Source organism: Vipera ursinii (assembly GCF_947247035.1).
Source record: "Vipera ursinii genome assembly, chromosome: 1".
NCBI lineage: Eukaryota > Metazoa > Chordata > Lepidosauria > Squamata > Viperidae > Vipera > Vipera ursinii.
This window is the reverse complement of record NC_139512.1, coordinates 271899657-271927251: the sequence shown is the minus strand read 5'-3', so window position 1 is coordinate 271927251 and position 27595 is coordinate 271899657. Positions and strand designations below refer to the sequence as shown.

General features: G+C 37.7%; 1 protein-coding gene and 1 long non-coding RNA gene across 2 annotated transcripts in view; both read right to left on the bottom strand.

Moving 5' to 3' along the window:
* LOC310632577 overlaps window positions 1-26880 on the bottom strand; it is a 79521-nt gene extending 52641 nt beyond the window's left edge. Inside the window, exon 1 of the long non-coding RNA XR_014490873.1 lies at window positions 26811-26880. This is a non-coding gene — a long non-coding RNA (uncharacterized lncRNA). The remainder of the gene's footprint in view (window positions 1-26810) is intronic.
* SASH1 (SAM and SH3 domain containing 1) overlaps window positions 1-27595 on the bottom strand; it is a gene marked incomplete at its 5' end in the record, with an annotated part of 622444 nt that overhangs the window by 489248 nt on the left and 105601 nt on the right. The gene's annotated exons all lie outside the window — the stretch shown is intronic.

The following is a 27595-nucleotide window of genomic DNA, read 5'->3' as shown; positions in this document are numbered from 1 at the left end:
AAATTTATTACTGAAAAGTTTAAACGTACACAGGTAGCCCTCATGTAATGACTGTCCTATATACTGACCATTTGACGTTACAATACTGCTGAAGAAGTAACTTTACAACTGGCCCTCATGCTTGTGATCACTAAACCATCCTTGCAGTCATGTGATCCAAATGCTTCATAGCCAGCTTTACAAACACAAGCAGAGTTAATGGAAAATCTGACAGTAAAATTGCAAATCATGGTCATGTAATGTCTTAATAACTTAGGACAAATTTAGAGATTGACTTACCAAACCCAATTGTGGTTATTAAGCAAGAACTATCTATACAGTAATTGCCTAAGGCATTATTTTTAGTAATGCCTTAGTTCAGTACAGTTTAGTAATACATTCAGTATTACCAACGGAACCCTCAATTTCTTCGAAATAAATTTTGTAATCTCAAATAGGCTTCTCTGTATGAAACTTTAGTTAAACTTTGTTCATTTGTTTTTTAGCTGTTATATGGCCACCCATAAAAAGACAAAGAGTCACTTGTCTGAGATGGGTGGCTATAGAAATTAAATACATAAATAGCAATCTGGGGGCACAAAGTTACTGCAGAGATCATAGTTTGTGAAACTCAATTTTGCCTTACTGCTACAGAATTCATATGAGGTTAAAGTGCAGCTTTGTGACTATCACAAATATATTCCTAATAGTTATAAATTATTGCTAATATTAATACATTTATACAGCAGTTTTGCAAACAAAAGTTGCAAGGCTTTTTTAGGCTACCATTCATCCAGTGCTGAGATTATCGGTTTGTCTAAAAAACAACAACAACCTAGTAACATTCCCTTGGAAGGAAATAAAGTGAGCTGAAAAACAATTAAGTGGAAATTCCGATATAATCGGACATCTTTTATGCTTTAGCATTTTCACATCTGCCTACTTTCCAGCAGCTGTTGCTTTTATAATTGCTCAAAGCACCACTGACTAAAGCAGTTGATAAATTCATTCTGGCTACGAAGCTTCTGAATCTCAATCACATGAGTGCTGCAGGGATCATATGTATGATGGCCAGTTGTAAAGTTACACAACTGTTAAACTGCTTAAACAATTGAGGTCTTGCATCAGATATTGCTAAACCCCTAGACTCACAGATATGGGGAGTGTCTAACAAAACATGCATCATGACTTTATGATGCAAACCCTGTGACCTACACACCTGCATCAGAAGTCAGGAAGGAGAAGAGTTGCGCTGTAATGTCATGCATATTGTTTTTGACAATGCATGTTAGTAGCAAACACGTGTGTTTTATCTTTATATAGCTAGGAACAATATGGAACACATTTCCTTTTTTCTGGGATACAGAAGTTGGACCTGAGCATTCTCGCTCATGAATTTGGGTCCTCATAAGGCTCTACTCCCAGTCTGCTTCTCAGCACATTGAAAATATGCAAGGAGTAGCAATAGGGGAGGGGAGTTAATTATTTGAATACCATACTATTGGGTTTCAGCAAACTGACTGGCCTATTCTTAAATCATACTAATTATCTCTGGTAATCCCAAACTCAAGATTTTTTTTAAAGGATGCAAATAAAGAGAGCTTTAGTTTTATTATTCAAAATCATACCTCCTATTGCCCAGTCCCAATTCTGAGTAGCTGTGTAAAATTTATTTGGTAGCCGACCCCGTCTCTTCCATCCACCTTAGTTCACTTTTTCTTTCTCTTTCCTATCTTCCCTCTTCCCCATATATTTCACTAATTATTTCTCTTCTAAAATATAATCATCTTTGGAAAAATAAACCCATTCCTTCCTTTGCTGCCTTCTCCTCCTCTTCTCCATCATCATCATCATCATCATCATCATTTTATTTCTATTTCTTTCATAAGGGTCACATTTAGGTTTGGATTAGAGTTAGGAGATAATCGACAAACAACTTCACTATTTTGCTCTGTGGTGTAATTTATAGCTGCAGTCCAGTCAGAATGTAGTTTGTGCATATGCACCACCTTATCTTCATGAGGAACCCAGAAAATGACAATATCGTTTGGGCAAAAACAAAAAACCAGAAGCAGAGTTCTGGCTTTCCCTACTCCCAAAATGGTTCTCGGTGTTTGCAGTATACTGATTTAAAAAAAATATAAAATCACTTTTTGACAAAGAGGAAAAGAACGCTAGAAGCAGTCCTATTCTTCCTGTGTCTGTTACAGCTGTGGCGATTGTAGCTATGGTGCTATAAGGAAAAAAGGACAATTTAGGGAAGCAGGATGGCAAAGACCATCTCAAACTCAAGTATCTATTACTGATGACGTGGGGTTGATGACAGAGGAGGGATCTTTTTCTAAGCTACACAAGCTGTCCCTGGCAAGTAAGCTATAGTGCTTATACCAAAAGCATAGCAGAGGAGGCAGAGAAGCCAGTGCTAGTAGGTGTTCCTGCTGATAGTGCATTATTCCAGGACTGTGCGTTATTTCAGAGTCCAAGCTCCATGCCTGGATCAATTATAAAATGGCCAGACAATAGAGGCAGCATAGTGTGAGATCATTTCAAAGCGGTGACAGATCACAGCTATACTATCTGCGACAGTGCAAAAGCAAACGGAGAGGGGAAGCAGGCAAGGTAGCCAGAACTGGCATTTGAAAGGCATCATTAGGCTGTACTATTGGCAGGAAATCATTCAATACTATATTGCTTGCCCCCATTGGGCTTTCTTCTCTCATTCTTCTCCTCCAATAGGAAGTGACATAGCCTGGTAACCATGGAACACATGGAGTGTGGCAAATACACACCCACCAAATGAAAACCACTGATATGGCACACACCACCCTCTGAAGAAATAGAAATGCAATCAACAGCATGCATAGCCCCGTTCTGAGGCTCTGTGAATAAGTATGATTGGTTTAAAAGTGGAGGCTTCTAGTCTCGGTATGGCAGTTGTGAGCACAGGAAAAATAACAAGTAATGGGAAAGGGGATCTGTAGTGACTTTGCATACTTTCTTTCATTTAAGTTAGAACCAGAACTGAAGAAATGCTTTTTTTTTATTTAATAAGCTCACGTCTAGTTTGAGTGAACAGTAAAGGCTTCCATGTTATAATGACAGTATTGATGTGCTAGATAGAAGGTCTGATCTGCTCATTAGCATTCATTCTTTCACTTCTGTTTGTGGGAAATAGCTGTGAGGAAAAAAATGTTTTCATAAAATGGACATCATCAGGGTGATTTAAGCAACATGCCAAGATTGAATTTTTTGAGTATAAAGGAACTCCTCCAATTAAAAATGAAATTCAATTCACTTCTAAATGGAGGTTGTTTGTGGAGATGGCTATGTTAATGCAAGTACTGTTGGGCCCAAAAGTGTAAAGATGGTGAAATGGGAAGAACTGATTGATGTTTTTAAAAAAGAGAACAACATTTGATAGTGACAAGACAGATTTTACATGAGAAAGGTTGATGAGTTGATTAAGCACAATTGCTGAATCACTTAAAGGGAAATTGCTATCAAAGTTGGCATTTCACAGGAACATGTGGCTCACATTGTAGATGTTCTCCATACAAGTAGTCCTCAACTCTCACAACCACAACTGGGACCAGAATTTCTTCCCCAGTTTTCAGCATTTTTCCTGACAGCTCTGTCATCCATTCTATCAATTCTTCTTCCTTGTCCTCAAATATGATCTGAAGTCTTCAAAAGTAAAGTGTTTTTCCCATTTCTGGTGATATATTTAGGTCTTCCAAATTTTTATTTATCTTCACCTGTCTGTTGGTTTCTTCTTTTGAATCCTCTATCTTTATGTCAGTTTCCTCTATTTTTTCATCTGGTTTCTCAGTTTCTAGTTCATTCTTTATGGTCATTTTCTGAACGTCTTTTGTTTGTAAGTTTAAGTTGGAGAGTTGTTCATTTCTGTTATTTAAATTATTTTTCATCTCCTCATAATTTAAAACAATTGTTTCTTGAATTATTTTCAACATGGAAGGAATTTCTTTCTGAAGTCCATTTACATTTTTATTCATGTTTCTTCCAAAAAGAAATAGCCCAGAAGCAACTTTCCCACTGCTTCTTAATATTTCTTGATAATTCTTGAAACTAAAAGTCAGTCAATATTTGTAATCCAGGCCAGCCAATTTAGAATGGTTTATTGTCTCCTTCATACAGATAAAAACAGCCCAAGGATTTTTTTCCCTTTTCCCAGCTGCAGTCTGCAAAAAATACAAGTTTCCAGGAACAACAAAGAGCCTTATCTATGTCCAGGCTTCGTGCCAAATTTTAAGCATAATAAATTGTAATGCCAAGGTTCATCACTAGATGTCGTTAACATCCATCTTCCAGCTTTTAAATCCAAACATATTTCATCAACTTTCCAAATATCTTTTCGAATATAAAATCTTAAAAATACTTTTAGTCCCTAAATTTGTCCAAGCTACATCTCTATATTAAATCCAAATTAATCTTGTAGTTTTCTCTAATTTCCCCCGAAGAAAGTTATTTGCCGCTTCTCTTTTCCTGAGAGAACGGGGTAGAAATTTCCCTTCTCTTTATCATCTGGGGGATTCTTTGCTTTGGGAGTTCTTTTTTCCAGGAAAAGGTTTTAAAGTTATAAAGAGAGGATCATTCTCACCCAGTTCCACCCGTGTTGTTCAGAAGTTGTTAGTTAGTGCTTATCTTGGGTTGTCGGTGGCTTCTGGCTGGCTGCATAAATGCGGCCAATCTTCTGCCGGTTTGAAGAGCTACCTCAGATCCAATGGAAGGGCTGCTGCTCCCCCAGGATCAATGAGGGTCCCCTTCTTCTTCGTCATCTCTCCAGGGTGACTTTAGACCCTTTTTAGGGTCCCCAGCAGAGCAAAATTGGACGTGGCAAACAGAGCCCATTTTCCTGCGCCCATAACACCACAACATCTAACCCAGAAGTCTTTGGGACCAGAATTTCTGTTGCTAATTTCTGAGTCCTTCAGGAGAAGGGCGGTATAGAAATATTAATAAATTAAATTAAATTAAAATTAAATAAGGCAGTTGTTAAGTGAGTCACAACCAATTTTACAACCTTTTGTGACAGAGTTGCTAAGCAAATCACATAGTCATTAAGTGAATCTGGCTTCCCCGTTGGCTATGTTTGCTGGAAGCTGACTGGGAAGTTCACAAATAGGGATCCCATTTCTTCAGGACACTGAAGCCATCATAAACACAGGGTGCCTCCCAGAGTCACCTTGCAGGAGAGATGGGCAGCCCCAAATTTTAATCACATGACTGTGAGGGTGCTGCGATGTTCGTACATGTGAGGACCACTAATAAGTCACTTTTTTCAGTGCCATTGTAACTTCAAGTGGTCACTAAACAAATCAAGGACTAACCACTTCTAAAATTTTAGAAACACCCCCCCCCCGCAAGGATAGCCTAGGCCAGGGGTAGGCAACCTTGGCTCTTTTATGACTCTGGGAGTTGAAGTCCACGAGTCATAAAAGAGCCAAGGTTGCCTACCCCTGGCCTAAGCAGCTGCCAGGAGTCAACAATGACTCAACAAAATAAACAAGTAAAAGAATGTTGGATCAGAAGTCAGCTTACTTTTTTATAAAACTGGAATTCAGCAATGAATCATTTATAAAGAAGCCATGTTGTGATTATTATGTACAGGTAGTCATCAAATTGTAACAGTTCATTTAGTGACCATTCAAAGTTACAATGGCACTGAAAAAAAGTGACTTATTTTTCACACTTACAATCACTGCAACATCCCCGTATAACATTAAAATTCAGTTCTCTCAGGAAAAGAGAAGCGGCAAATAACTTTCTTCAGGGGAAATTAGAGAAAACTACAAGATTAATTTGGATTTAATATAGAGACGTAGCTTGGACAAATTTGGGGACTAAAAGTATTTTTAAGTATTTATTTGAAAAGATACTTGGAAAGTTGGTGAAATATGTTTGGATTTAAAAGCTGGAAGATGGATGTTTGGCTTGGCAACTGAGTCATTTTTATGACGGTTGCTGTATTCCAGGGTTATATGATTACCTTTTGGAAGCCTCTGACAAGCAAAGTCAATGGGGAAGCCAGATTCACTTAACAACCAGGTTACTTCACAACTGCAGTCACACACTTAACAACTGTGGCAAAAAAAGATCATAATATGGAATAAAAATCATTGAACCACAGTCTCACTTACCAAGATAAATTTTGGGCTCACTTGTGGTTATAAGTCGAGGACTGCCTGTAGTTGGTGTGTTTATCATATCTCGTTGTACTAAATCAGTAGCCATATACACAGTATTTTATTCCATATCCAAGTCAATATAGTCAATGAACTAGTTCAACAATTTGATATTATATTATAAATTTCTTCAGAGACGGTCATCTTTAATGTAAAATGTCCTCATATGGAATAGATAGATCCTTGCTATTCTTTGTTTATTTCCATTTGTGATACAGACTTATCAATGATTCTGTTTTTTTTAAAAGGACTAGAATTGTTTTGCTTTTTCTACATGGAATGCAGAAGGTATTTCTGGCAGATTGTAGCATTTATCACAGGAAACAATTATTAAAGCTTCCAGTACTGTTGCTACATAGAGACAACACAACTGGCATATTGATCTGGTTCCTATGTTTGTGTCTCAGTTACATGGAGTGTTATTGCTGATAAGTAACTACTGTAGGTTAGGGAATTGTCTGTAAGCTGGGCATCAATTGCATTATCGCTGAGGTGCATAATTATCATTTCTGGAAGGTTGGACTGAATAAGGTAAAAACCAAATATCAACTTCTCTCTGGAGAAAAAGGTTTGGGATTTAAGTGGGCTATCAATCCCAGAAGGAAAAAGAATGTCATACACATCGGTATTTTAATTGTGCTTTTGTTTGCATTTTAATTGCATGGCATTTCAAAAGGCAATTTTAGCTGAAAAGTGGTGCAACAATACTCAGTGATTGCAGATTAAAAACTGAAGAGTTGGTAAAGTATGCATATGCAGTGCAGAGAATGTTATGGCTTACTTCATGCCTGACTGCTCTAAAATGATAATTCCTGTCTACTATTCCCCCCTCCAACTTAGAAAGGATAGTGCCATAATGAACACATAGACTTTCTACACCTAAAAAAATTTAAAGCCTGTCCCTGTGACACTGAGCTTGAGACACAAAAACATAGGATAAATAATGACTGAAGCAAAACAGAAGCTGTGGAAACATCAGAGATTCAAGCAAAAACAAGATAGGTTGCTGACTATGCTTATCAAAGGATTTTCTTCCTGGATGAAGGCAAAGCTGCAATATATAGGATTTGTTTTATTTTGTGCTTGCAGTGTACTATACTATAGCCCCACAACTATTTTCCTTGTCAATATGTGGGTTACCATTATATTTTGTCACACAAACAAATCCAGCAGTTTTATGAAATGGATCAGATTTTTTTTCCAAACGTCATATTTTTTAATAAGTTTGACAGTTTTATATTGTTTCTTAGAAAAAGGATCTTTATGTTCTAAAATAAGAACATGAGGCTTCATACCAAATGTCACCTATCTAGCTCCATTCTTTCTGTGCTACACTAACAGAATAACAGGGTTGGAAGGGATCTTGGAGGTCTTGCAGTCCTTGCACTGATGGGTAGCTGTTCTCCAGGGTTGCAAATTAATATCTTTCCTAAACTTATCCAGGAAGACCAGAATTAAGAATGTTGGAATCTCTTCTATGCAATTGCAGAGCCTCTACTACTGTGGTCCAGGACAGGGGTCTTCAAACTTGGTCCTTTTATGAGTTGTGGACTTCAACTCCCAGAATTCCTCAGCCAACGTGCCTGGCTGAGGAATTCTGGGAGTTGAAGTCCACAGCTCATAAAAGGGCCAAGTTTGAAGACCCCTGGTCTAGGACAACTTGCCACAGCCAACTTGCCGTAAGACAGCTGGCTGTGGCTAACATGCCACGGGATAACTCACTGTGGACAATTCCACACAGAATAATTCAATACAATAATTGTTTTCCTCCATTGTTTCTTTAACATTATTTCAAGTTTTTTCACTAGAAATAATGTTTTGTTTTTCTTTGAAGACGTTTCGCTTCTCCATTCCCCACCATCCAGTCAGAGCTGAAGAAGCTTCTTGGATGAGAAGCGAAACGTCTTCAAAGAAAAACAAGAAAGTCCAGCCTCCTGAAAAAGCATCTTTGGGATACTTATAACCAAAAGTTCTAAAACCCACTTTATCACACATTCCTAAGACTTCTTTTGTTTCAAATGTCAATAAATTTTTAATACATCTTAGCAATCACATGTTCATCGTTTGTACACAATTCCTGTTTCAAAATCAGCTTTACAATGTTCAATACATTTGCTATAAGGGCATTTTCAGATTCTCTGTGCAAGCACAAATAATTCTACTGTGACTGGCCGTGAGTAAAGTGTAAGTATACTTTTATTTTCTTTCAGGGAAGGATATCTTGCTTAATTACTTCAATGAAAAGCCAGTCTATCCATGGGGCTTTCCTAGTAAAATATAGGAACGCCTTACCTTTGCCTTATTCTATGAAACATTGTCCCCAAAGTTTTCATCCACTATCAGCTTCTTTCTGTTTCACTAGTGCCATTATATAAATGTCTGCTTGTTTTAATTCATCAGCTGGGATGTGTTCTGTACCAGCCTGCTACCGGCCCTGCAGAAAAGGCAGGGACAACCCCTTTACAAACGGCAAGAGGCTGGAATTACGCCTGCCAAATTTATAGCTACAAAAACAAACAAGACACGAACCAAGAAACAGAAGCTTTAAGAAACACGAACTATCCAAGTGGTTGCCTTCAGCAAACCAGCCCTCCCCACACATTCCCCTTATATAGAGTTCAGGGCGTGGCTTCTCTCTGCCTCCTTCCGAGAAGCCCCATTGCCTTCCTCTGTTTACTCCTAATTGACTGCCTCCTGCGTCGGGCATCCTTGAACAGGGCCAGCTGTGGGTCATCTTCATCCACGCTGTCAGGCTCACACAGCTGGGTCTCCGTGGTGACCAAATGGGAGGGGCCTGGCTGAGGGCTCTCATCAGCAAGATCTTCAACCCCCTCAGCAAGGTCTTCAACACCCCCCTCCTCCTCCTCTGAGTCGTCCGACCCAACTGCCAAACCCACAGGCTGACCCTGAATCACAACAGGATGACCTTCAAGCTTTGAGTGACCCTGCTGGGATTTTATACTCTTGGCAGATGCTCCTATGTTCTTTGCTCAATCCTCCCAGAAATACCTCCCTTCCATGATGAGGCACTTAGGAGGAAGTGGGAATTGGAATAAGTCTTAATTATTGCGAACTACCTGGACAAGCACAAACGACAGTTTCTCAAGTGGTTCGCCATTCCTATTTCCTAGAGCAGGGGTGTGCAAGCTTAACAACTTTAAGACCTGTGGACTTCAGCTCCCAGAATTCCTCAGCCAGCTATATACATTTGGTTTTTTTTCTTGCTAATACAATCAAAAGGGAATTATGAAAACCCAGAAGTGATGTTTCTCTCTCTCTAGTTCAATAGCTAATTTTGCATATACAGTGTCTATGAATGAACACACATTCCGTAAGTATAGAATTTGACACATGGCTTCACACCATGTGTTTTAAAAAGAACTAGGTTAATTTCTGTGTGGATTATATGTAATTTCACAATAACAAAAAAAAGAGTACCTTCCATCATGGATTAATATACAAAGCATCAACTGAATCCTAACAATCACAAATTGTGACAAGTCTGCAGTAAATCCTCTTTCTCAGTCATGAAATCCACAGCTATTCCTTCATGTTGATATTTTCAGTGGAAAAAAAATTAATCATAATAATGTTAAGGAAGAACAGATAGTATATCTGAATATATTATAGGTATAGTTCTTCAAGTTAAGTCAAGGGCTGGTATATATAGTTTTCCAGGCACCAGCCCAGAAATGATTTTTTTTTCAGTCTAACCTGCACCTAGTTGCTACATTTCTGGTGGTCACCTAAGGAAATATTAATCAGGTCTAATCCTATGTAATATTTTTGGGATTAGCCAAGATTGGCTAGATACTTATATCTATCTTATATGAATGTATTTTATCTAAAACAAGCTGGAAACTAGTAACAAACAACCAAGGAAGCTAATCACTTTGAGCTTTATTTAGGCCTATTAAGAAAAGGTTAAGGTGACAGCACAGTAATTCTGAGCAGTACCTTTGCTTTCAAATGTGAACCTTGCATAAATGTCACACATAGAATTTAATATCTAATTTTTTCATGTTCTGATGGAGGGGGCTAGTCATATAGCCAGCTTACTGTTACTTCTCTGTAAGATAGCTTGCATCCTGGGCAATGTTTATTTAACAGTTTCTATCCTCATGATCTATATGGGAATTCTCTCTCAAAGTGGAATGTCCTTCATTGGGGCACTCTGTATAAGTAATCCAGAGGTATTACATGGCTTCACACATTTGATGTACAGTGATATTAATTTATTTTGATTTGTTATAAATGCTAGAAATTATTATCTCATGTTTTTTTATATATTCAATATTCTTTTCCAGTTTGTGACCATTTAAAATTATTTCTTATAATGTACTGACAGTCTATTTATTGTCTGAAAAGCAACACAGAAATAGTTTAATAAATTAAATCAATCTAATGGTATATTGATTGACCTGCAAAAAAACAATTTGGGTAACCAAGATGAGAAAGCTGTTTTGCCAATCAACCCATCAGTCTTGGTTGAAGTCACCAAAGACATTAAGCATCTAATCCATACAAAACCTGTGACTTGTTTCAGCATTACTTCACAATTTCAGAGGATCATCATATCTCCATGCAAAATTCAACTTCAACATTAAATGGCTAGGTGGAAAATTATGCTTCTGTCCACTTGGGTTTGTCCAGGAAATAAAGAGTCAAATGCAATTAAAATGGTGTACTTAAGATGTGTGTGAATGATGGATCTAATGAAAGAATAAATGACCAGTATGAAAGAAGTACCCTGAGGGAGAACGAATGAGAATTGAATCACAAAGTGAACACTGTATATGAAGGAAATAAATATATGAAGGAAAAATGAATGGGTGGAGTTGTCAGTGCTAGTGACATAAATTTGATATTCTCATGATTTAATCAGATGGCATAAAGGGATCTAATGAGTCTTAAGTCTAAAGACAATGAAATACTTTAAATTCATCCATTATTAATAATATAAGAAAAATGCACTAAAGAATTTCAAGTAAATTCTATCCACTTGATCTTACCTGAGCATCAATCTTGATGTATTTCAAGATAGACCAAAACATAATTTGCTCGGGAACAACTATTTTTAACAGAGTATATTTATTTTAAAAGCAGCTACAGTAGGTAGCTGGAATAATCTTGCTGTGTAAAACAGTATTTTTACTAATTGTCTCTGCTCTTCACTTGCTAAACAAGGTGCTTTTCAGTTTGGGGCAGGGGGCGAGGAGGGGAAATCTGTCCATAAAACATGTTGATACATCTCCTTACAGCTAAAATCCAATGGCATGTGGTTGAAATTATTACATTCACAGTTTCAATACATGGCACACAAATTACCTCTTCAAGAGAGCTACATAATAATACCTGAAGCGTAAAGAGAGGAAATGGAGTTTAATTAAGTGCTGCCCAGCTAAATCAAACTGGAAAAAAAATTGCAGTAAGGAGAACATGGATGATGAGCTCACTTCTGCGCAAGATAAAAATATTGAACATTGTGTAAAAATCTTTCTGAAAATACGCTGCAGCTCCTCTGGGTCACAGAGCAGGCTTTCTGATGAATAAAAGTGGTTCTTTTATCATTCATCTCATTTTTTTCCTACCATTAATTAAATTAAATTAAAAGGAATAATCTGTGGTGTACAGATAGTCCTCAACTTACAACCACAAGTGAGTCCCAAATTTATCTTGCTAAATGAGAAATTTGTCAAGGGAGGTTTGCCACATCTTACGACTTTTCTTGTCACGTTTGTTAAGTGAATTACTGCAGTTGTTAAAATTAGTAACTCGGTTGTTAAGTGAATCTGGTCTCCCGATTGACTTTGCTTGCAAAAGGGGCTCACATGCAACCCGGGACACTGCAGCCGTCATAAATGTGAGTCAATTGCCAAACATCCAATTTCTGATCACGTGACCATGGGGTTGCTGCAGTGGTCATAAGTGTGAATAAGTCATAAGTTACTTTTTTCAGTGCCGTTGTGACTTCAAGCGGTCACTAAACAAACTCTTGTAAGTCGAGGACTACCTGTATGTGGAGGTGTTTCCACAATTTTTTAAGGCATACTATTTGACATCTGTGACAATGAAGAAAATATATTTATGCTCAGTATATCAAAAGCTCAAAACAAAGACAAAATAAGCTTTATTAAAGTAGAAATGGAAGCCGGGGGAAAAGTAACAATTGGATTAGGTGGGTTCATAATAAGGAAAGGCTGGATTGAGTTATGGTGGTTGAAAGAAAATCATACTTTCCAAACAGAGGAATGTTCTACTATTGATTGATTGACAAACTTTATTTAATGAGAGTTATATAGTGCCTGTCATACAGGAGCTCAAGACGCTCCTATTTCTCCACACAACCTTAAGTAGTAGGTTGACTTGAAAGTTAGCTGTAACAGACAAAATTGCAAATACAAATCCTACCTGGTTTTGAGATATTCGTCCAAGAACCCTGAGAACTGAATAGATTTTAAAAATAATAATACATAATTTTCTGTATGGCCGGTGTGCACAATTGGGATTGTATCGATCTTTGAATAGCATTCCAAAACTAGATAAGATCTGGATTGATTGGGGAGGGAATTTAGGGATTTTAAGAGGAAAAGCTTTCCTTAAACCTCTCAGGGCTTTTGCTGCCAGATATTGTGTCCTCACACTCTCCTCCTTTACATATATACAATTTCCAAAGAGGCATAAATTACATCCCATTCCTTCTGGTAGGCTTCAGAAGCCACAAAAGGAATGGAATCCATATTTTTGCACTTGTTTTAGGATGCCAAGAAGTTTTTTTTTTCCCCCAAAAAGTTTCTTTTTTATATAAGCCTTTGAAGATTATTCTGGTACATTTGATTCTGATATGCTTTTATTACTATTAACTGGGAGGCTTAAAAGAAGATTTTAATTCATTAAGCAGCGTATCTATCAATAAACTTTGACTCAACCCATTAAACTTTTCATTAATGTTTCTTTCTGTTCATAATCAAGCATTCAAGAGGAGATAATAGATTTGTACTATGTCCTGATTTTAGCAATTTTGTTTTATTAACGTTAGCCATCCTGGCAACACCTCTGACAATAAAAGAGATTGAAAGTCACTAGACTTTTATTAGCATTAGATTCTACTGTCAATGAAAGCCTAGAGCTCTCTATCCCCTTCTGAAGGCAAAGTGTGCAATAACTGTAGCTCAAATGAAAGGAGGATCAACCACTAAAACAAGGTAAAAGGAGAACTGAGCACATGTACCGTAGAGCAGACATGTCAAACACAAGGCCCGGGGGCCGGATCCGGGCCGCGAAGTGGTTTCATGTGGCCCGTGAAGCCATCCTGGAAACAGTGAGGGAACGGCCCCCACTGCCTTGGCCCTGGCCCAGAGACCCTCCTTCTGCCAGAGACCCTCAGATCTGTCCCACTCCTGCCCAGGCCCCCATAGGCACCCTTGATGTGAACGATGTAGAGCTGGCCATGCCCACCCAGTAGGCCATACGCACTCTAGCCACGCCCACCCAGTAGGCCACGCCCACCCTGGCCATACCCACCCGGCCCCTTGAGGGCAACCGCAATGCTGATGCGGCCCTCAGTGAAATTGAGTTTGACACCCCTGCCCAGGTAGAGGCTCCACAAAAATATCTCTACTGATTTTACTGGTATCTGCTAATATACAATGTAACAACTTTTACTCTTTTCAACTTCATACCAATAAATGTGACCGTGCCCTGTAAGGCAGGGTTAAGAAATTACTCATGTAAGCAATTCTGTGCATTTGAGATTGATTTGGAGTTGCTCATAAAACAAGTGTGGAACTCCAATGACACGTTGTGAAAAAGTAATAGGGTCCTTGTACCAAAAAAGGAAAAGATGAGTGCCAATTAGTGCCGTTCAGATTTGTTGTGTTCATTTCCCACAATTCTCTATCTGTGTCAATGATGCTATGTGGAAAGAGAAGAGCTGGTATCATACTTCTAGAGAAAACTCAGTTAGGAAAAGCTGGTCTAAGCCGCTCAAGATATCTACAATAACTGTGAAGTGAATGTATCTGTAGAATATAATTAAATAATACAATCCACAGCTCTCCAAATTGGAGTCATTTCCGTTTAATCATTGTACTTCAGTGAATTAGATTACAGGTTGTATAATTTAATTAATTATAACACTGATTTTGTACCATACTATGCTTGTATGGTAGACTCTGGAACACACTTAGACTCTCTTAGGTTTCAAGCATCAGATAACTTGCATATACACACATGCACATAACTGACATTGTATTTCCCCCTCCGCCCCCCAAAAATCTGATTATCGAAATAGGATATAATTTTATATCATGCTGTTCAAGAAGTCACTGAAGACCAAATAAAATAAAACAGGAAGTACATCAGTGGACAATCTTTAAATATTAAACATCAGCTCCTCGTTAACAAAGCAATAGTTGAATATTGATCACTATTTGTCAACTTAAAAGTAACTGAATTTATATCTAGTTTTGGTTTTAAAAATCAAGTTGAAACTATTAACCTAAAGCAAATGATGACTTTGATTTCAGTCACACTTAACAATTTCTTACAATATACTCTTTTTAAAAAAATTAAATATTGTGAGTTGTTTGAGCCTGTCACTTGTGTCATAGAACTAATTAATATGTTCAGCTTTGCAAGTATTTACAAAATAATTTAAATATACTCAGAGAACAATAACTATCATGAGGACTGAACAGGGATGGCTTATAGTTACCTTTTGTTATTCCAACAATAGACATTTTTGTTTTAAACAGAGCTTTAAACCAAAGTATCACAATTCTGTTTGTGCTCTTCAGCAAAGCTTTCATCTGTCAGTAAATGATAGCAAGAAGAGTGTCCTTTTGCATTCCAAAACTTCCACTCACCAACAACCCATTTATTATGTAATTAATTTTCAAAGGTATTTTTTCAACAAAATAAGGTCCTTTCTCCAAGCTGAATTTTAAGTCTGAATCCTGTCCCACTAGCTGATAAAACCTAGGATCATCTATACGTCTATGAATATTTCAGTCCTGATCATTACCTTATTTTCTTCACTTGCCTGATCACAATTATTTGAAACTATTTGCTTTAACAAATTCTCCTCAATATGATACTTAGGTAGTCGTAATGAAGAGAACAAAGATTTTCATGGTTGGCAAAAGCCTAACTATTGGTGTTTAAATGAATAAGAAAATAAGTATAGTAATTAACAAGTTCAGCATGATCTTATTCTTGCTGAATTATTAGCTTATTCTAGTATTGTATTTTTCTGTCTATAAGATGCACCCTTGTATAAGACGCTCTGGTATGCAAGTTTCTCTGCGCCAATCAGCTGTTCGGTGAAGTGCCGAACAACTGAGCCGTCAAATCCAGAAGTTCGGCTGGCCGATGATCTTGCCCTCTCTTCCCCCCCATTAGTGGCAAGCCCACAAGGGCTTGACACCTGCAGCAGGTGACATGGCAACCCACACAGGCATGCCCTGGACTGCGGAGGTCACCATTATTTTTCAGTGTATAAGATGCTGCACTTGTATAATACGCACCTGATTTTTGAACAGGGTGTTTGCAGGAAAAAATAGCGTCTTATACAAGGAAAAATATGGGTAATTCTAAAATCATGCCATGCCATAACATTATTTTCTACTTTGTGCATTCATATTTATAATAAATTATTCTACTGATTATTTTTAGAGCTTGAAAGACAAAATATTCATACACATGAATGAAAATTGATCCCAGCACCTTTTTTTAACATTCCCCACCATCTCCAAAGAATGAATGGAAAAGCATCAACATCTTCCACAATGGCATTGCACATGTTTCCTATCATAGAAATCTGGCCAATATACTATCATTCATAGCAGTTAATTGGCTTTTACAGTGTGGACACTATACAATCTTACAATTATTGCTAGTATGCCCACCTTTGCCCTGTTTGTTCAGAACCATAATGGAAAGCAAAGGAAAATGAGTTGTGATTTTAACTTGTTTTTAAAAAGATATCATTTCTCTGCTTTGATAGGCTTTACATATTACAGTATGAATCTTTACTGAACAATAAATTGCAATCCAAGTTTTTTTAAAAAAAAATCTTGCCTTTACTTGAAATAAACACGCACTAAAAGCAGTAATTAGTTTGTTTTAGCTCCTGCAGGAATAGAAATGTTTTTTTGGGTCTGGCACCAAAAAGATATTAATAATTATAATGCCAGGTATACATTATGTCACTGGGGAAGGCATTCCACAGAGTTGGGAGATTACCAACAAAAAGTGAGATTTTGGGGTAGCCTCTCCCTGCCCTTCAGCATGGAAGCCACCTGGAATACAACCTCCAGATCTTGGGATAGGGATACTACATGCATCAGTTATCCTGTTATTGTTTCAAGATGTGAGAGACTTTATAGAGTAGCACCAGCTCCCTAAATTGATATTTGAAATTTAGTAGGAACAAATGAATATTTATAAAACTGGAGAAACGTATTGATGCTGCCTGTTGGTAGCATTCTTGCAGTATTTGATATAAAATTCAAGGCAGTTCCACATACAGAACCCTGCAAAGTTATTAAAATATGTAACTGTATTCTCTTTGTTCTAGTAAGGCCTTAACTAATATGCCAGCTTCAGATGTTAAAAGAAATTCTGTGTATTTCACAGGATGACCAACCCTTCAGCAAAAGAACCCTTCTTTCTTAGCCAGAAAAATCTCCCAGAGCAGTCTCAAATCTATTAAAATATTTTACTTTATTTATTAAATACATTTACAATCTATTTAAAATACATGCTTCAGCGGGTTGACCCCAATCATTCCTGCTGCAGAGACAAACACTTGCTGCCTGTTATTTAAAAATCTGTTGAGTCTTCCATAAATATGTGATAAATTACTCGTATACTAGCTTTCTGTGGCAAATGTTAAAGAATTGCCATGCTCTGGGTACCTTCAATTAAAAAATGTCATCTGTTGGAATCCAGGAGGTATCAGCCATGTGAGGTAATCTAGACAAGAAGTACTGGATCTAATTTTAGTGTATGATTACATTAACAAAATCTTTCAAATCTCAAAGTACATCTCTCCCGTTTTGCTTCTACAGCCAAAGAAGCTACAGAGGGACTTCAGAGACATTTGACCCTCAATCCGTTCCTTTTTTGGGCTTAGCTGCCTCTTATCTGCCTCTCATCAATTTTATGGCTCTTCCTCCTGTCTCCCAAGGTCATTCTTATATACCCTGTTGCAGCACCTATCCTTTGGAATCAGATCCCCCGTAATATCGCTGTGGTTACCAACCTGATGCCATTTGTTGTTGTTAGTTGCGAAGTCGTGTCCAACCCATCGCGACCCTATGGACAATGTTCCTCCAGGCCTTCCTGTCCTCTACCATTTTCTGGAGTCCATTTAAGCTCACGCCTACTGCTTCAGTGACTCCATCCAGCCACCTCATTCTCTGTCGTCCCCTTCTTCTATTGCCCTCAATCTTTCCCAGCATTAGGCTCTTCTCCAGTGAGTCCTTCCTTCTCATTAGATGGCCAAAGTATTTGAGTTTTAGCTTCAGGATCTGGCCTTCTAAAGAGCAGTCAGGGTTGATCTCCTCTAGGACTGACCGGTTTGATCGCCTTGCAGTCCAAGGGACTCGCAGGAGTCTTCTCCAGCACCATAGTTGAAAGGCCTCAATTCTTTGGCGTTCAGCCTTTCTTATGGTCCAGCTTTCACTGCCATACATTGCAACTGGGAAGACCATAGCCTTGACTATACGCACTTTTGTTGACAGGGTGATGTCTCTGCTTTTTAGTGTGCTGTCTAGATTTGCCATGGCTTTCCTCCCCAGGAGCAAGCGTCTTTTAATTTCTTGGCTACAGTCCCCATCTGCAGTGATCTTGGAGCCCAGGAAAATGATGCCATTTAAGAAACCCTTAAAGACTCCCGCTGGATTGTTTAAGAGTGTGGGCGGGATTAGCCAGATTCTTCCGTCAGTTCTTGCTTTTATTTCTTTCTTATTTCTTTTATGTTGTATTTCTATTCTGTATTTTTAGCCAGTTAGTCATAAAAATGGTTATAAAAGTTAGTCTGGTCGTGTAGTGCAACAACCTACTATCAAAATTCCAAGCACAATTGTGGCCATAAGTGGAAGATTGCCTGTATATATTTCAGAAATTCAAATTAAAACATCCTCAACATGTAACCTGAATTGAACACATCTAGTCAAAGGGCCCTATGTTTTTGTCTGGTCATTTGTTTCACAGTTGAACTGCTCCAATATTTAGGCTTGTTAGGGGTTTCCCCCCCCCAACACTCAATCGGAAATGTTCTACACTCTGTAGCTTCTTCCTTGTGATATCCATTCAGCATCTGAAGAGGTGCTGTATGATATCCTCATTCTGCCTTTTCTTTATATATTCTCCTTATATTTCTCTTACCTTTCTTGCTCTCATTCTATTGCAGTGCTTTGTACACCCCAAAGCTAGCCATTAGAGATAATGGCCCCTTGATTATAATGTGGAATCAGGATGGAGAACAGGAATGCAAAGGGCAGACAAATATAAGGAATTTTTAAATAATCATCTTTAGCTAGTAATTCTATTTCATACAGTAGCAGTGGTTCCCAATCTTTCCAATTCAGTGGGGTGGGGGTGGAGGGAAGAGAGGGGATGGTTTTGAACATGTGTCCACATGCACAAATGGAGCTTCATGAGCTCACATGCTCGCCTGCTGTTTATGCAGTCTGGTTCCCAATGGGCCACAGACCAGTACCGGGCCACAGATTGGGAGTCAGGTCCCCTATTTCATAGAATGAAATTAGTATTTTTAGCTCATAATTATTCTTGAGTAAATCTGAGTCATACTAAGATCATAAAAGATGCTAACATACTTGAAATACTTAAATTTAAAAGACTATAAAGAAACTAAGAAAATAGTTTATATAGTGAAAGTCAATATTTGATTTTTAAAAATTGTCGATGTGGGAGAAGACAGCACAAACATATTACTTCAAATATGTAAAAAAAAAAGTAGGAGAAAGAACCATATGTTCTGCCTTTCTAGTAAGCAGGAAAAGAAAGAAATGGGATTTAATTATGCTATTTGAAACTTGTATAAAATGGTACAAGAAACTTGGATCAATTTTAAGCTAACTTATCAAAATTATTTTTCATGCCAAATACAAGTCATTTTTGAATGCCAAAGGGGAAGCTTTAAAAGAAACACCATCATGCTGCAACATTACTGAATTTCAGATTGGAAACTTTTGCCAGGATCTTGAAATAACAAATACAGGAAACGATTAACAATTTCCTTTAAAAGAGTAAAAAGGAAATACAATTAAACTTGTGTTTAATTCCAGTTTCACTTGCTTTGGCCTGTGTCCTTCCAAGAAATAAATGCAAAAACTCACAACAGTTAAGAGCACACACAATAAAATTGCTTAAAATATATGAATTTGGTGGAATCTACCATGATTCATGCATTGGCATAATGTGACAAAAAAATCAATATATCTGCTTATATATTATTTCAAAAACCAAGTAATTCTCAGTTTAGAGGCTGGAAATATTCAATTTTAAAAATGATGAAAGGGAAAAAAGGTAAACATTCCCACCTTAGACACCATAATCCAACTCTGAATCAAGGAACCTATCAATCAAATTCATATTTTTTTAAAAAAAAAACTATATTAGATTAGATTGTATTTATTTATATGTTTATATTTGGGTGTATCTTTCTTTTTCTCCCTTGCCTTTCGCTTCCCTCCTTTCCTCAGCTATTTGCAAAGCTTCCTCAGACAATCATTTTGCTTTCTTGCATTTATTTTTCTTTGGGATAGTTTTAGTTGCTACCTCTTGTACAATGTTGCGAACCTCCGTAGTAGTTCTTCAGGCACTCTGTCTATCAGATCTAATTCCTTAAATCTATTTGTCACCTCTACTGTATATTCGTCAGGGATATGATTTAGTTCATACCTGAGTGGCCTCGTGCTTTTCCCTACTTTCTTCAGTTTAAAGCCTAAATTTTGCAACAAGAAGCTCATGGTCTGAGCCACAGTCAGCTCCTGGTCTTGTTTTTACTGACTGTATAGAGCTTCTCCATCTTTGGCTGCAGAGCATATAGTCAATCTTATTTCTGTGTTGACCGTCTGGTGATGTCCATGTGTAGAGCCGTCTCTTTGGTCGTTGAAAAAGAGTGTTTGCTATGACCATCGTATTCTCTTGACAAAATTCTGTCAGCCTGTGCCCTGCTTCATTTTGTACTCCAAGGCCAAACTTGCCTGTTATTCTGGTTATCTTTTGGCTTCCTACTTTAGCATTCCAATCCCCATGATGATAAGGACATCATTTTTTGGTGTTAGTTCTATAAGGTGCTGTAGGGCTTCATAGAACCGGTCAATTTCATCCTCTTCAACACTGGTGGTTGGGGCATAGACTTGGACTACTGTGATATTGAATGGTTTGCCTTGGATTCGAACTGAGATCATTCTGTCATTTTGGGGATTGTATCCCAGTATTGCTTTTCCTACTCTTTTATTGACTATGAAGGCTACTCCATTTCTTCTGAGGGATTCTTGCCCGCAGTAGTATACCTGATGGTCATCTGAATTAAATTCACCCATTCCTGTCCATTTTAGTTCGCTGATTCCTAAGAAGTTGGCGTTCAGTCTTGTCATCTTTTGTTTGACCATGTCCAGATTTCCTTGATTCATAGGAATTCAGTATAGCAATATGAATTAAGTATACTCACCTTTTTACTAAAGATACTTTTGAGGTTGCATTTTTTAATTAAAGTTTATTAAATAAATTTCACATTAAATTAGAACCAAACAAACTTCATTATAATTAGCAAGATATATGATTCTAGCTTTAGTATTTTAGCAATTAGATTTGTGGATCTTCAATGCCCTTGTGTTTTTGGGTTTTTTTTTAAACAAGGGACACCTGAAAATTTTGAATCTAGAAATGAATTAATTAAGGGATTTTCTCCTGGTTTTGAATAGATATGTATAGTATTTTAGTGTTCTATCTTACTGTAACATTGGAAAAATAATCCTATGAACTGTTCACATGAATTTATTTACGTCATTTTAAATATCTGCAGTATAACCAATCTGCTAACCGCAGATAATTTGATTTTTCCTTAACATGATATGGGACCTGCTCATAATGGCTCAATATTACATACAGTATAAGCAAGGTCATTAATGCTTCTTCAAAAGGTTATTGATGTGATATATGAATCAGACACTATCAGGTTCTATTCATATAGAAAAATGATTATATAACATGTTAATTCCAATCAGAACTGCTTGCTATTACTACAGTCAATAATAACTTCTTTCATATTACTGTATCCTTAGATGTCTAAACAAATGAAATTAAGAGCAGTCATTGTAAAAACAAGAATCAATCTGTGATATCCTAATTGGAATAAGAACTTCCACTGTCTGTGTTTAGTGTCCCTATCCCGTTTCAACCACATTTGAACATGAACTCCTGGAGATGCCCCAAATTAGCCATTCTTTCTAGCCTAAACTTACAATAAACCTCTTTTCCAGGCAACATCAAAGTGAGGTAAAGTATCCAATGACAAATTCTGGATAGAAAAGAAAGGAGAGGCTCAGATTAGACACCTGAATTTCAGCATTTGACTGACATGGTATCCACCAGAAGCATGTACAGGTATTCCTCAACTTACAACAGTTTGTTTAGTGACTGTTCAAAGTTGCAATGGCACTGAAAAAAGTAATTTCTGACCATTTTTTCCCACTTAACAACCTTACAGGATCCCCATGGTCGTGTGATCAAAATTCAGATGCTTGACAACTGACTCACATTTATGACAATTACAGGGTCCCGGGATCATGTGACCACCTTCTGACAAGCAAAGTCAATGGGGAAGCCAGGTTCACTTAACAACTGTGTAATTAATTTAACAAGTGCAGTGATTCACTTAACAACTGTAAAATGGGGCAAAAATCACTTAACAAATGTCTCACTTAGCAACAGAAATGTTGGGCTCTACTGTGGTCATACGTTGAGGACTACCTGTAGTATAAAAGACAGCCAGTATAAAAGGATAGCTGGCCCCTTATTGCCTACATGTACTGAGGTCTAAATCCCTGAGGGACTCTCTTAAATCAACTGGAATTCTCTCAAGAATACTTTTGATTTTAGCAAAGGATATCCATCTAACTCAGACATGTCAAACTTGCGGCGTCATGTGATGTCCCATGACGTATTGGAACTTTTTCTCCATTGCCAGCAATGGGTTGGGCGTGGTTTCTTCGTGACGTGTCCGGCCTGTGGGCCAGCAGTTTGACACCCCTGATCTAACTGACAAGAAATCAGATTTCTTCATTGTAGCTCATTAAAAAACATATACCTTTTAATAAAATTGGTTAGGAAAGGGTTATACTGGATCCTCCAGGCTTTTTCAGTGGTTAATTGTGGTAAAAAAAATACTTAAAATGCTTGATACATTGGTGTTACACCTATTGTTTCTTAGCTAGTTCTATTTTATTCTTCATGTGATTTTTATATATGTAATTTTCATTTCAAAGAAAATTAATGGTGGATATATACAGCTTACATTCTAATAGTAAAATGTATGGTATTTCACTTAACATGACATTAATATTTTGTTTATAAAATGTTATTCTCCTGTAATAGTGATATGAATACATATTTTTGAAGTACTTTGACATTAGAAGGATTACTGTGCCATTAAATCATGGTAATACAAGGATCCTTTTACCTTTGATTTTAGTAATATTATCAAATTCTTTCCTGGTCTTTCTTTAGTATGTTCTAAAATCATTCACATACAGACACAAATTAAAACAATTCGCAGGATGTAATTAAACTTCAATCAGTAATGTGGCAGCTGCATTGTGCAGCATCAAATCCAGGCAATTTCACAAGATTCCTCAAAGGAATATATTTTGTGGTATGTTACGACTGCAGCTCCATTCTCTTTTTGCTCTTATTCTCTAACTCTTTCTACCCCTTCTTTCTTTTGACTGATTAAAACCAAATTAATCTTGGCATATTTGCTACTTGTAATGCAAAGGCTATAAAACAATTACTCAAATTCACCCAAATATTTTAATGATATTGATTTGACTTTTTTTTTCTTACAAGGTAAGGAGCAAGTTTTTAATTAGTTTGAAAGACTGATGATAATCAGAAGGGAATCAGACAAGACTCAAGAGACAGGGAAGACCAAAACCTTCATGTCCATTTCAGATCTGTCAAACTGAAAGCTAAACATTCTTGGTCAGAATCTCAGAAGTGCTGCACAGCATCTGCTTACCTAAAATGGCTAGTTCAACAAGGTGGGTGAAGCCATTCAGAAAGGTTATCCGGATATCTCTCTGTCAGACAATTCCAAGAGTAGGGCAAAACTGTCTCTGTAAGAGCAGCCCAAGCTTTCTTGAAGCTTTCCCTGAAAGTAACTGAAGAAAGCTTATTCGTTTGTTTTTCTGTCTTTCAAGGCAAACACCTGCCACAAGAGCAGATTTTTTTTTAATCTCCAGAATGGTTGTTCCAGCTGACCTCTCCACAAGTACCAGATTTAAAGACACAAAGGTGGTTTCCAGTCCTCGTCAATCTGATCTGCCATCATTTTTTTTCTTTTTCCAGATCCAATCACATTGCTTGTCATAATTTTTTTTCTTCCCACTTTGATTTACGTAGGTCAGGTGGTTTTCTGAATTTGGACTTAAGTGCAGTGAATATAAAAGCCCTTCAAAATTTATTGCTGAATCGCAGCTAAGTTCAAAGCAAGCTTCCCTAACATGTATAATTATGCGTAAAGTTTAAGCTAAAGCAACACCGTACGTTAAAAATAAGCAAAACATGAAGCGCGATTTGGAATATGTACTTGAATCCAAAATGATGATTTTATTAAAATCTGTTTTAAACAACTATGTACGAACTTCATGAGAAATCTTATTTGATACCACCAAGAAGGAATTCTTGATATTCACAAATCTCCAAGATAAACAATCATAAGTCAGGTACCTAGCAAATTGGTCAAAAGTAAAAATTGGTCATCACTGAAAATCACCCTCATGTTGGGAAAGATTGAAAGCAAAATGAGAAGGGAAGGTTAGATAGTGTCATTAATGCAGTGGACATGAGTTTAGGTAGCTCAGGGAGACAGTGGAGGACCGGGGCCTGGCATGCTATGATCCATGGAGTCACGAAGAGTTGGACACGACTTAGAGACTGAACAACAATAACAAAAAACCTGGTCAAGAGAGAACAATGCATTTTAGGCAAAGTATTGGAAGGATTAGGATTCACAGATCATAAAATACATGTAGTGGGCCTGTTGTGAGCAGGCCCATTAAACAAGGACTGCCTACAAGCATCAATAATATTCAACAAAATAAATGCTGCAGTTAGACTAGGATAGAGAATAACACTCCAAAGATTGTAGGACTACAACTCCCATAGATCCTTAACACTATATTGAGCGGAACAGAGCTTTTCAATAATATGTGGACATTCAGAGATGCCTGGATTACTTACAGTTTTCTGTTCCTAAGTGAAAAATTGATAGTGAAAAGCTAAATATGGCATACATCCCACAAAATGAGATAAGTATTTTAATGGAAAACATCTTAATTATTAGTATTTTTTTATTTGACCTACAGGCTCTGTTTTTCTTCTTCTCCCTGCAATGATGCTAGATGTACATCTCATATCCCTGGTCTAGGGGGAAAAATGCTTAAAGAGAGATGTTCTTAGATGGCAAAATTGAACTGAGCTTGATTAAAAGTGTCAACTGCCATTCAGCTAGGTTTTGATTACTAGCATCAGTAGAAGAGGACAAGACAGCAGTCACAAACAATGTGATAGAAGGCTCTGCCCCTTTGTGCATGCATGCAACACAGAGGTACATACAAAATGATGGGGCTTTAATGGCTGCCATCTTGAATTTAAAAAAAACTTCCCTCACATATGTCATGGACAATAAAAAGAAGAGTATCCTATGAACCCACCACAAGGATGCAGGAAAAAAGGAGAAAATGAAGACATATGCATTCATGTATATGTCCGTCCTGGGTCCTATGAGAGAAGGGCAGTATATATATATATATATATATATATATATTTGTGTAAATTACTAACAAAGAATTAAGGGAGACTAAGATGCATTTCTGACTCTTTAGTCTTCATCAGTCAGTCATACCCTTCTGAGATTCGAACCTGGGCTGATTGCATATTAGGCAATATTTTTACCTATTGAGCCACAGGATCTCTCTCGCTCTTTGTTAGCTTTCTGCAAGGGGAGATATGAGTCAAATGTTAACTATTTAGATTACCTTGCTAGGCCCCAAACATGGGGCAAATTCTTTGTTAGTAATTTACACAAATATATGAACTGTCCGGTGTGACTACAGCCTGTTTGATGGCCTTTGAGATAAGGCTGAAAACAGGAAATAAAGATTTGCCCCATGTTTGGGGCCTAGCAAGGTAATCTAAATAGTTAACATTTGACTCATATCTCCCCTTGCAGAAAGCTAACAAAGAGCGAGAGAGATCCTGTGGCTCAATAGGTAAAAATACTGCCTAATATGCAATCAGCCCAGGTTCGAATCTCAGAAGGGTATGACTGACTGATGAAGACTAAAGAGTCAGAAATGCATCTTAGTCTCCCTTAATTCTTTGTTAGTAATTTCCACAAATATATGAACTGTCCGGTGTGACTACAGCCTGTTCGATGGCCTTTGAGATAAGGCTGAAAACAGGAAATAAAGATTTGCCCCATGTTTGGGGCCTAGCAAGGTAATCTAAATAGTTAACATTTGACTCATATCTCCCCTTGCAGAAAGCTAACAAACAACGAGAGAGATCCTGTGGCTCAATAGGTAAAAATACTGCCTAATATGCAATCAGCCCAGGTTCGAATCTCAGAAGGGTATGACTGACTGATGAAGACTAAAGAGTCAGAAATGCATCTTAGTCTCCCTTAATTCTTTGTTAGTAATTTCCACAAATATATGAACTGTCCGGTGTGACTACAGCCTGTTCGATGGCCTTTGAGATAAGGCTGAAAACAGGAAATAAAGATTTGCCCCATGTTTGGGGCCTAGCAAGGTAATCTAAATAGTTAACATTTGACTCATATCTCCCCTTGCAGAAAGCTAAAAAAGAGCGAGAGAGATCCTGTGGCTCAATAGGTAAAAATAGGTAATAGGCTCAATAGGTAAAAACACAAAATTAAAAAAATGACAGAAAAGCATACAAAGAGTACATTCAATTAACTACCAAGTAGCCATCTTGCAGGCTCTGCTTTATGATGGAATTCCCAAACAGCTTGGGCCTTCTGGGGTTGGGGACTGCCTCACCTCAGAGTGAATCATGTTTGACAGGGCTGGGGTATCAGTATACATAGCAAAGGCCTTAGGAGATGGGGCAAAGAGATGCTGCCAAGGAAACGGTCTGATAAGAAACAGCATAAAAGCCTGCAACTAGATAGTGGACAGGACAAAAGGCTCAGTATAGAGCCTTGTTAGTTTCTTGGGCTGTAAAGGAGAGGGGAGGGAAGAAATGTACTTTATACTTGTAAGATTGATGACGAGGACTCAGAGTGGTTAACACTGAACGAGTTTATTGAATACACAAAATCAACTGTTAACTGTCAAATGTTGCAACCCTTTTATAGAGGAAGCGTTTGAACTGTAGCCAATACAAGCAGTCTATTTTCCCGCTCCTTGGTTGTGGCGTCCAATGATTGCACCTTATTTTCCCGCTTTAAACCTTGCAAAGCTGCAATGTGTTTGCAATCTCTTTCATGGCTTATTGCTAACTATTTACATACACAACACCCCTTACCCCCCAGTTGGTGTCATCTCTTTACAAAATCCATTAGGTATTTTGGTGGCCTATGTATTCTGGACGGGTATCTGTTACTTTGGCTATTAGGGACCCTTCTTCCTGGTTGACTGCTTGGCTGCTGGTTACTATGCTGGTTGCTACTAGACCTGGGCTCAGGGTTACTGGCTTCAGATGTACTGCCTTGTGTATTAGGTTGTGTTTGGGATTCAGTGGTCACTGGCCTACTTCGCAGGGGTATTTCCCAATCGATTGGACTGAATTGTTGTTGTTGGGCCTCAGGGAAAGTGTCATCTTGCCCAACCTCTACACCACTTTCTGGCCTAATGTTGTCTGTACTGTTTCCCCTTACTGAGCTTTGGTCCCCCTCAGCCGGCACACACCCCCTAGATCTTTTCCTCAGCTGGTCTATGTGTCTTTTACAGCTCCTATTCCCTTCCCCCTCAATGATGTATGATAGGGGACCTAAGATTTCAGTTACCACCCCTGGAATCCATTTGTCCCCTTGGGCGTAGTTCCTGGCCCAAATCAAGTCCCCCACTTCAAATGTTCTGTTAGGAATGTCCAATTCAATGTTTGGTTGGAGTCTGTCGGGGTGTAGTCTG